General features: G+C 32.6%; 1 non-coding gene across 1 annotated transcript; it reads left to right on the forward strand.

Annotated features, from left to right (window-relative positions):
* The first annotated feature begins 7,357 nt into the window (after positions 1-7,357).
* LOC116155849 (U6 spliceosomal RNA) lies at positions 7,358-7,464 on the forward strand. The gene has a single exon (XR_004139742.1). It is a non-coding gene; the product is annotated as a U6 spliceosomal RNA (small nuclear RNA).
* Positions 7,465-12,061: the final 4,597 nt, after the last annotated feature.

Raw genomic sequence — 12,061 nt, forward strand, 5'->3', positions numbered from 1 at the left:
ATTTGGACTAATTGTAGAGCAGGAACTATGAATAACGGGAAGGAGGGAATCCTTTCTATGGGACAGCTGCTACTCAATGGCAATCAATTGTTTCAGTGCAAAAATGTCATTCTATGATTGAGGAACATGGATTTTTTTTTCAAAAGAAGCTAGAAATAAGGCATTGTATGTGAAATCTGATTTTTAAGTACTGTTCAATTAAACACATAAAGTAATCATGCCTATAGGCAGGATGTAGTCCATGAGCCACTGGTTGCAGACCTCTGCCCTGGATTCTCTCAAGCCCTTTGGCCTAGACAGGTGTACTTTTTGCTTCAGGCATCTCTGGAACAGTTTCCTTCTGAAAAATAATGCATAATTTCTTTCTTCTGAGACACCCTCGTCTAAGCTCTCTGTTAAGGCTGTTCTCTCGGAAGAATTAATGTCTTGTTCTGGTTTGTTCACTTCTTTTCTCTTTCATGTTTGAAAGACTTTCTGGAATGGAATAATCTCTCCCTATCTGCCCAGCATGATGTCTCTTCCTACAGGCTTTATTATACAGCTCTTTCTCTAGTCTCTCTACACCAGATTCACAAGAACAATTACAGGCACAATATTGAGCAAAATTCACTAAAATGGTATGAGCCAGGAAACAGTTGTAATTTTTTAACTTAACAGTGTGGCAATTTTTAAAAATATGTGATTTCTCCAAACCATCAAAGACTGTTTAGGTTGTGACATTTGTATCAACAATCAGCTGCATTTAGGTGATCACTTCTCTGAGAATTGTGAGTAGAAATATTAGTATGTTTTCTTTTAGGGTAAAAATCTGAACAAAGATCCAAGAATGATCTTGTTATTCTATCAGATCCATATGATATACAGAAAACAGGCAATGTTACTGGTTATTTGTAATCCCTTACATGCTTCATAACTTTTCCATCAACTCTTTTTTATTGCTTGTAATACTAATTGGTAATTGTTGGCTTCAAGTCAACCATTTCTTATAGCTGGTTTAGTGAAAAGGTAGCACTCTAATTACAGATTGCCATGCTGTGCACAGAATACAAAAGTTACCATTCAGATCAATCTTCAATTATTTATTCCACTAGAATGCAGCTAGATTGAGGCAGATATTGACCAATTGAATATTTTTAAACAAAATTTAGAAGCATCTACCAGTTGTAGTAAAAACATAATAGTGATCTAATAGTGCTTTATTTCTTACATATACATGATATTTTAATAATTTTGCTTTACGAAGGTTTTAAATAATTCTAAATATCTGAAGTTCTGTCAGTTTTAAAAAAATTTCCTCATATTTTAAAAAATGGTCTAAAGACCAAATATGACCATAGAAATTTATATGGTACTCTGTTATTCTACTATTGACTGTAATGTACGTTTGCTATCTTAGAGGCTATTCATGATATAAGTTTGAAATAAATTTCATGGAGGAGCAAATAATCAACTAGAATTCAGGTAAACCATTAACGTGTGAATGACTCACAATGTGTGTGGATCAATGGGTTTATATCTCTCTAGAAATACTTTACATATATATAAACGTGAACATCAGAATGTGTGTATGCTTTCAGGAAAAATAAATGGTATCCTACAAGACCTATTCTTTTGAACCTAGCTTTTCACTTAATAATAGTACATTTTTCTATATCATCTTATATTTCTACTTTGTTCTGTTAAAGTCTGCATTATGCTCCATAATTTACATCAGTGCTCAATATTTATGTTGATTCAAGGTTTTGTTGTTGTTATTAATCACAATGCTTCATGGAACATCTATATATAAACATATTTTTGTGTTTTTATATAAGCATATTTGCAGAATTTCTAAATAGGGTATTATGGCTAAAAGAGTGTGGAATATTAATTTTAATAAATAGACCCAAATTGATTTTTGGTTTGTGCCTCTATCACCTGTGCATGAAAGTGCTTGCTTCATCACATTAATTTGGTAAGATTGTTTAATATTTGGCAAACTTGTTTACATATTTTAATTATAAATAAACATCTTTTCATATTTTTGTTAGTTTTTTTTAACTGTCACTTGCTCATTTTTCTATTGAGTTGGCTTTTTCCTTCTTAATTTCATTCAGAATTCAGTCAATAAATATTTAATGTCCTACCATGTGACAGGCTCCATTGACGATGCTGGAAGCAGAGCAGTCAACAAAAACAAATAAAAGCCTTTTTCTTATGGAACTTTCATTCTAGAAGGAGGAAACAAAAATGAACATAGTAGATACCACAGTATTATAATGTTAGGTGGTTGATAAGCTCAATCATGAAAAGTGAATAAGAAAAGTGGGAGAGGGAATTCAAGGCACGAGTTTGGGTTGTTAAATAGCACTATCTGGGAGGGCTTCAGAGAGAAGGTGACAGTTGCATAAGACACCTGAAGTGGTGAGGGAGAAGTCCACGTGATGTCTAGAGCAGGAATATCCATACTGAGGAGTGGCAAGAGTAAAGGCACTGAGAAACAGGGGTCCAGAATGCCAGGTGGCTAAAGCTGCATGAGCAAGTGAGGAGAGCCTTGTAGGACACAAGATCAGCTTGATAAGGAGAGGCCAAATCAAGTAGGATGCTTTAGGATGCTGCCAGCCATTGTAGGGAACCTTGGCTTTCACGGGGAGTGTGGTTGAAAGCCTTCTGAGGGTTTTGAGAGAGAAGGGACTTACGACTTTGGTTTTAGCAGGGTCTCTCCAGTTGCTGTACTGAGATTTGACTTTAGAGTGGAGCCAGTGCAGGGAGCCTCGGCAGGCAGTCTAGTGAAAAGGCAACTGCAATACTTCAGGGTGGAGATGCCAGTGCTTTGGACCAGAGAAGTGGGAGTGGAGGTGGTGACAAGTGGTCAGATTTTGAATATAATGTAACTGTGAAACTGACAAGATTTGCTGATGGATTGGATACTGAAATGAGAGATAAGAATAAGGATGACTCAGAGCTTTTTATGTACAAAGGAAATTAGCTTATTGTCAGTCATTTGTGTTTCGAATATTTTTTCACTTTTTATATTGAATCTGATTACAGTAATTTTCCCTTGAAGAACATTTTAATATACAAAGTAAAATGCATCTTTCTTTTCCCTTATACTTTCTAGATTTTGTATCGTGTTTTAAAAGGCTGTCCCTACTCTAAGATTTAGAAATAAACTTGTCTATATTTTTTCCAGTATGTTTATAATTCAATTTTAAGTTTAAAGTTAATATATCTGGAATTTTTTGGGTGCTGTTTCCTGATATTGTAAATGTTTGTTGCTCTGGCTTCTATGCATTATTAATTTCTTGGTTGCTCTTGAAACTTAATTTCCATTTCGTAGTTTGTGGGTTCACCATGACAAGATTGTGCAGCTATAGATGCCTTTTCACTAAGACTCAGTGCAGTTTGGTACCTTCAAACCTCAAAGCCTCACACTATAAAAGTCCTCTCCTTGAAGGCTCAATCCAATTACCACCTCATTTTCTCAATGTGCTAATCTTTTATCATTTCTTCTTTTTCTCGGTCCCCATATAACTTCACCTTTACCTTTAAATTAGTTTGGTAATGTACTGTTTTACATTTTGTTGTTTGGTGCTGATCACCTCCTTTGAGCTAAATCTTTTGATAGTGATAAATGGCAATTATTCAGGGTGTACTCTTAAATGACCTCCACCTACAAGAAGAATAACTTTAAAACTAGTTAGCAGGTTTAGCAATTAGCAGGTTACTACTGTCATTATAAAGTGATGAGAACTTTAGTCATGGATTCATTAGATGTATATTGAATGTCTAACAAGAATGGAAACACACTGCCAGACTCTAGGGGCATAATTTTGAGCAAGATAGATAGGGTCATCCGCCATTGTAACACACATAGATCAACAATTATGATTATTAACTTACATTTATAATTAAATATAACTACTCATTCCATACAGACATTTAAAAATAGTTAATACCGTAATACAAAAACGTAGGAATTATTTTATCTTCCTCCCCTCTATCTCTTTTCTAGAGTATGCTAATTAAGCCTCTCTTCTATCCCATCAAGCTGGGATAATAAATGAGGGTGGGAGTGAAGGTGGAAAACTTTAACAATCCTTTATAAGTAATAGAGGAAAGATAGTCAAAGTAAACATAATCATGCTTCTGAGTTATGCTGTATGTGGCAGACAAAATCAGGAAAAAATTTTGATTGTCTCATAGACCGGTGTTTCTAAGTGGATAAAGGGGGCAACTTGGCCCCCAGGGGACATTTGATAATGTCTATGGACAGTTTTCGTTGTCACAACTGGGTAGGGGCGAGAGGGGGGGCATGCTACTGACATCTAGTGTGTAGAGGCCAGGGATCCTGCTATACATTCTACAACATAGGGGATAGATACCTGCAACAAAGAATTATCTGGCCCAAAATCTTAATAGTGCCCAGGCTGAGAAACTCTGCCCTAGGTAAAGGGTCCTAAAATACAAAGTCTGATTATCATGAATTGGTAAATAAAACCCTGCTGCTGTTAAGGCTGGTTTATCTAATAGACTTATCTCTAAGGCATTAACGTCAAAATATTGAAACAGATTAAATAAAGAATCAATTCTGAAATTATATCATCATAAAATTAAATTTGAGATTAAGCCCAAGGTCACAATGCAAAGAAGAAAAAGGTGTATCTGGAATACATATCAAGTTTTTGGGACTATACAGCTGATGCCAATGTCATATAAGCCATATTTATGTGTGTTATACTATGCAGTCTATCCATGTAAGCAGACCTTCATGGGAACTAAATTATAATCAAAAAGGAACCTCATGAGTATGTAATCAGATGGAAAAAAGCTTATTATTTATCTGAATGCTTAATGTGTATGTTGTTATGTAATACCTGCTAAGTAAACAATTTTATTCATCCTTAAATCACAATTGTTTTAGCTATCAACATAGAGGTTAAATATATTGCAAATGTGTGACTATAAGCAAGCAGTTACAAAAGGAAACATTAAATAAAATACATAACAAACATTCTGTGTCATTATGGGTCAGTTACTTAGCCTCTTTAGGTCTCAGTCTTGCACCTTGTAACCTGTTCTACTGGATAATTTTGGGTAAGCATATAGGTTTGTTTGTTTTTTTCTTGGCAAAAGAATAACTTGGTGCTTGGAGTAATTATGTTTACACTGAAAAATTGGAAGAAATATTTTTCTAACATGATTGGGAGGTATAATGGGCCACTATTAGTTGCTATTGGCATGCATTCTCTTTGAATTGACCAAAACTTACCCTCTATTGTATGCTAATTTTATACTAACCTGTTGTGAGTGTAAAAATATATTCTACTCATGGATGGTTTGTGTAATGATTTCCTTCCACAGTGTGTTCAGGGAGAGGCTTCTATCTTTAGTTTTATTTGAAATATGAATTTCAATTTGATTTTTACTGAAGAGAGATGGTGTTTCTTCAAGAGAAAAACAGATGACCTTTAAAAATATGATGACAGAAGGACTATGCGTACTCAATGAAATTTGTGTAGTTTAATATTCAGAGATAATTTTGAGAGATTACTTTTGAGAGCCCAGGGATGAAGCATAGGGAAGTATATCCCAACCAAAATAATAAGAGGAGATTTTTATTTATTAACCTTTATAGAATCTAGTAAACTGCCTCAGCTCTTCTCTATTCCTTTTATCTCTTCAGATTTGTCTTATCCTTTAAAATGCCAGTTTGAATCTCTTTTCTTCTCTTCTCTAAAGTTTCTTCTAACTTTTCCAGGCCTCAGGAATTTAATTCTTCTCTGGATGCCTACAATCTGTGCCAAATATTTTAACTGTTAATTCCATTGATTCTTGTTGTCTCACAGTATTATCACCTGGATTAGATCAAAAGTTTCTTGTGGTCAGAAATCATGATATATAGTTCTTTTATTATTCCAAATTGCTTAACACAGTGATGAGTACATGGTTGGTAATTAGTAAATATTTGTTGCTTATATTTTAGCTCTTTATTATGAGAAATTTCAAAATAATCTAAGTAACCCATGAATCCATTACCAGTATCAATAATTACCAACTCATGATCAATTTTTTCATCTTTATCCCTGCACATTTCCTACCCTGTCATTTTGAATCAGATGTCTAACTTCTTTTATCTGGAAATATTTCAGTATATGTCTCTAAAGGTAAGAATACTTTTACAGACATAGGTCATTATGAGGTAATTAGACTTGCATACCCCATTTTATTGCACTTCACTTTATTATGCTTTGCAGACACCATGTGTTTTACAAATTGAAAGTTTGTGGCAACCCTGCTTCAATTAAATCTTTTGGTGACATTTTCCCAATAGCATTCACTCACTTTGTGTCTCTGTGTCACGTCGCGGTAATTCTCATAATATTTCAAACTTTTTCACTATTAGTATATTTGTTATGGTGATCTGTGATCAGTGAGCTTTGATGTTATTATTTTAATTGTTTTGGCATTTTTTTGGCAACAAGTATTTTTAATTAAGTTATGTACATTGGGTTTTTTAGATATAATGCTATTTCACACTTAGTATACTACAGTATAGCATAAATATAACTTTTGTTTGCCCTGGGAACCAAAATATTCATGTGACTCATTTTATTGTAGTATTCACTTTATTTCAGTAGTCTGGAACCAAACCTGCAATATCTTTGAGCTATACTACCTAGGGTAATTAAATATAATTGCATGATGATATACAATATTTGATTAGTGTTCAAAATATCCTTGATTGTCTTCTTTTATATAACTTGTTAGAATCAGGATCTATATAAGATCCAAAATTCCAATTGACACAGGGCTCTTAAGTTTCTAGGTTATCCTCTTCATATTTGTTTTGTTTTGGTTTCTTCTTTTTCAATTTATTTGTTGAATAAAGGGAATAATCTGTCCTGTGGTGTTGCCAACATTTGGATTTTGTTGAATGTCTTCCTGTGGTGTCATTTAACAAGTTTGTCTTTATACTGCCAAAGGTGTTGTAGTTAGATCTAGAGATTTATTAAGAGTTTATTTTCTTTTAGAAGACTATTTCAAAGAATTAACATGTGTTCTTGAATCTGGAGATACACAATACTTAGTTGCCACTTTTTTATGATTTTTAGCTGTCTTTGTTATTCATTGCATAAATCCATTCATTAGAGTGGCGACTTTCTAAGTCTATCATTTATTAGTTGGAATATTTATCTAAAAAGAAAATTCCTGACAACAACCTGCACTCCTGCCAAAGTGCTTGACTTCAGTTGCATCCAACTGTGTAACAACTGATTCAACAATTATTTAAAAAATAAAAAAACTAGCCAGCAATTAGTAGTGATTAAGAATGGCATGTGATACCAACAAAAAGACCAATTAGATACTTAATGGGGTGCTCACTTCGGTAGCACATATACTAAAATTGGAATGATACAGAGAAGATTAGCATGGCCCCTGTGCAAGAATGACATGCAAATTTGTGAAGTGTTCCACATTTTTGAAAACAAACTTATGGTAACTAGGGGGATAGAGGTAGGAAAGGATAAACTGGGAATTCAAAATTTGCAGATACTGAATGGTATATATAAAATGGATAAACAAGTTTATATTGTGTAGCACAGGGAACTATATTTGATATTTTATAGTAGCTTATTGTGAAAAAAGAATATGAAAATGAATATATATATATTTTTGTATAACTAAGCAATGTGCTGTACACCAGAAATTGACACAACATTGTAAACTGACTATACTTCAATAAAAAAATAAATTAAATTAAATTTTTTAAAAAAAGAAACTTAATGGGGAGATCAGGAAAGGAGACAGTCAAAGAGAGTAAGCTAAAATCACAATCATACTTCATACTGAATAAGACTATGTTTGTATTCCAGATGGTGCTTCTTTAAGAGTGATGTCAAAAACTGTATACTATGGGTAAAATAGACTTCACTAAATTAGTCTAGCCAGGTCACTTAAAAAAAGAGACAAGCAAACAACATCAACAAACACTGGGGATATGAATCAATATTCAAGGTGCTTACAATATATTATCAAAAATGTCCAGCCTTTGGCAAAGATTAAGAGACATCCAAAGAAACAGGGAAGTTTGACCCATACTCAGGAACAAAAGCAGACAATGTAAACTCAAAAATATTTAGCAGGTTTAAATATCAGACTTAACCAGACAAAGAATTTAAAGAAACTACATAGATATGTTTAAAAACTAAAGAAAATCATGTTTAAAGAATTAAAGACAGATATAATGACAATGTCACATCAGATGGTAGAAATCATTTAAAAAGAGCCAAATGAAAAGTCTAGAATTCAAAAATACAGTAACTAAAATGATGAGATCGCTGAATGGCTTAACAACAGATTTGAGCTTGTGAAAGGAAGAATCCATGAAACTGAGGATAGCTAATAGAGATTATGCAATCTAAATAACAGAGAAAAAAACAATAGAGAAAAATAAAGAGAACTTCAGAGAAATGTGGAATGCCTTTAAGTGCATCTAGATATGTGTAATGAGAACACTCAAAGAAGAGGAGAAAGAGAAAAAGGCAGAAAAAAATAAAGAAATAATGGCTGAAAACTTCTCAGTTTGATGTAAAATATCTATATATCCAAGAGGTTCAAAAAAGTCTGATGAACACAAAGAGATTCATACCCATGCACATCATAGACAGAATGCTGAAAGACAAAGACAAAGAGAAAATATTGAAAACATCAAGAGAAAAGTGTCTCATCACATACAAGGGAACACCAATAAGAGTAACAGCTGACTTCTCATCAAAACAATGTGCTGGAAAAAAAATGCCTAAGAATCTTACATCCAGCAAAACTATCTTTGAAAAATGAAGACAAAATAACGATATTGCCAGATAAATAAAAGGTGAGCAAATTCACCAATAGTAGAGCTACCTTACAAGAATCACTAAAGGAAGTTCTCCAAGTTGAAAGCAAGTGGCTATAGTTTGACCTATAATATATAGAAATATTATAAATATATATATATATATTTAACAGCACAGGCCCAAAATGCATGAAGCAAAAACAGAAATAAAGAGAGAACTAGACGATTCAACAATATTTAGAGACTTTGATAATCCCCTGCAATACAGAAGAGAACAACTAGAGAGGAATAGAAGAACTGAACAACAAGGAAATAAAAGACTTGAATAACACCATAAACCAAGTAGACCTAACCCACATTTGTAGAACACTTCACCCAACAACAGCAGAATATACATTTACCTGACACATATATGGAACATTTTCCATGTTAGACCATATGTTAAACCATAAAACAAGCCTCAATCAATCTAAAAGGGTTGGAATTGTACAAAATATGTTCTCTAACTATAAGGAATTTAAATTAAAAATAAGTACCAGAAAAAACTTCAGGAAATTTGTAAATATGCGGAAATTAAAGAATATACTCTGAAATAACCAGTGGGTCAAAGAAGAACTCACTGTGGAAATTAGAAAATACTTCTAAAGAAATAAAAACAGAACACAGAAAGCCAAAAATTGTTATATGCAAGTAAAGCAGTACTCAGAGGGAAATTTATACTTGCAAATGCCTTTCTAAAAATGAAGAAAGATCTTTTAATACATAATCTAACTTTTCACCTTAGAAACTGGAAAAAGAAGAGCAAAACACACCCAAAGATAGAAAAAGAAAGAAAGAATAAAACTTATAGTAGAGATCAATATAATAGAAAATAGAACAGTAAAAAAAGAAATCAGTGAATTCAAAAGTTTTCAAAAGAATTCACTTCTTGGAAAAGATCAACAAAATTGACAGAGGGAAAACTCAATTATTGAAGATAAGGAAATTAACAGGAGACATCATTACTGATCTTACAGAAATGAAAAGGATTGAAAAGGAATACTTAGAGCAACTAGTTAGAAATGCCAACAAACTGGATAACTTAAATGAGATGGACAAATTTCTAGAAAGAGACAAACTATAAACTGACTCGAGAAAAGACAATGTACATAAACAAATAACAAGTAGTGAGATTGAACTAGTCGTGTGAAAACTTCCCCAAAACAAAAACCTAGGTCAGATGGCTTCCCTGGTGAATTCTACCAAACATTTAAAGGATTATTACTAATCCTTCACAAACCCTTTAAAACAATAGAAGTGGAAGCATTACCTCCCAACTCATCCTCTAAGATCAGTATTAGCCTGATATCAAAACCAGACAAAAATAACGGAAGAAAAGAAAACCATAAAACAGTTTATCTCATAATTATAGTTACAGAAATCTTCAACAACATACTAGCAAACCAATCAAGCAAAAAAATTATATACTATGGCCTAGCACAACAAGGTTGGATTACCATTCCAAAATCAATTCCTGTAGTATACTTTGCTAATAGAATAAAGAACAAAATTGCATGGCCATCTCAATAGATGCAGAAAAAATTCATTTGACAAAATATAATACTCCTTCATAACAAAAACATTTACAAACTAAAAATAGTTGGGAACTTCATCAATCTAATAGAAGACATCTGTATAAAACAGCTAACCTCATACATAATGGTAAAAGACTGAAGACAAGCAGGAACAAGACAACATATCAAGAACAAGACTAGATGTCTCCTCTGCCACTTCTTTAACATTTTACTAAAGGTTGTAGGCAGGGCAGTTAAGAAAAGAGAAAAGAAATAAAAGGAGTCCAGATTGGAAAGGTAGAAGTAAAACTATCTCTACTCACAGATGGCCTGATCTTGCATATAGGAAATCCTAAGGAGTCCATATACACACAAAAAAATTATAATGAATAACAGTTTCAATAAGTTTATAGAATATAAGATCAATACACAATAATCAATTGTATTTCTATGCACTTGCATTAAAGAATCTGAAAAATGAATGTAAGAATATAATTTCATTTATAATAGCATCAGGGAGAATGAAATACTTAGGAATAAATTTAAGGAAAAAACTACAGGCTTGTATACTAAAAACTATAAAACATTGTTGGATAAAATTAAAGATCTAAATAAAGACATCTCATGGTTATGGAATGGTAGACTTAATATTGTTAATGTGGCAGTGGTCCCCAAATTGATCTATAGATTTAATGCAATCCCTATGAAAACTATAGCTGGCTTTTTTTTTTTTGCATAAATTGAGAATTTGATTCTAAAATTCATATGAGACCCATAATAGCCAAAGTAATGCTGAAAGAAACATGAAATTGAAGAACACAGTTTCTATTTTCAACACTTACTACAAAACTACAATAATCAACAAAGTATGGAATAGGCATAATGTTAGATATGAACACCAATAGAATAGAACTGAGAGTCCAGAAATAAGCTCTTAGATTTACTGTCATTGATTTTCAACAAGGACAAACAATGTACAAAGAATAGTTTTTTTTTCAATAAATAGGACTGGGACAACTGGATGTACATATGTAGAAGAATAAATTTGGATCCCTACTTCTCACTGCACACAAAAATTAACTCAAATTGGACCACAGACCTAAATATAAGAGCCAAAACTATAAAAAATCTTAGAAGAAAACACAGAAGTACATCTTCATTATCTTGGGTTAGGCAATGGTTTCTTAGCCAAAAGCAAAATAGGAAAAGAACAAAATAGATAAAATAGATTTCATCAAAATAAAAAACTTTGTACCACAAGTGATACCATGAAGAAAGTAAAAGAACATGCCACAGAATGGGATAAAATATTTGCAAATAATATATCTATCTGATAAGGGATTCTCCCCCCTCCAATTTAAAAACCCTTTACCACTCAATAATAGAAAATAAAGAATCCAGTTTAAAATGGGCAAAAGATCTAAATAATTTTTTTCTAAAAAGATGTACAAATGACAAATAAGTGCATGAAAATATGCTTAACATCATTATTAGGGAAAAGCAACCTTGAGGTACCACTTTACATTCACTAAATGTCTATATCAAAAAAGACCAACAATTACAAGCATTGGTGAGGATGTAGAAAAATTGGAAGCCTCATTCGCTGCTGTTGGGAATGTAGAACGGTACAGCCACTTTTGAAAACAGTTCGGCAGTTTCTCAAAATGTTAAACCTAGAGTTATACATGAA

The sequence above is a fragment of the Camelus dromedarius genome, chromosome 2, assembly GCF_036321535.1.
Source record: "Camelus dromedarius isolate mCamDro1 chromosome 2, mCamDro1.pat, whole genome shotgun sequence".
Taxonomy (NCBI): Eukaryota; Metazoa; Chordata; class Mammalia; order Artiodactyla; family Camelidae; genus Camelus; species Camelus dromedarius.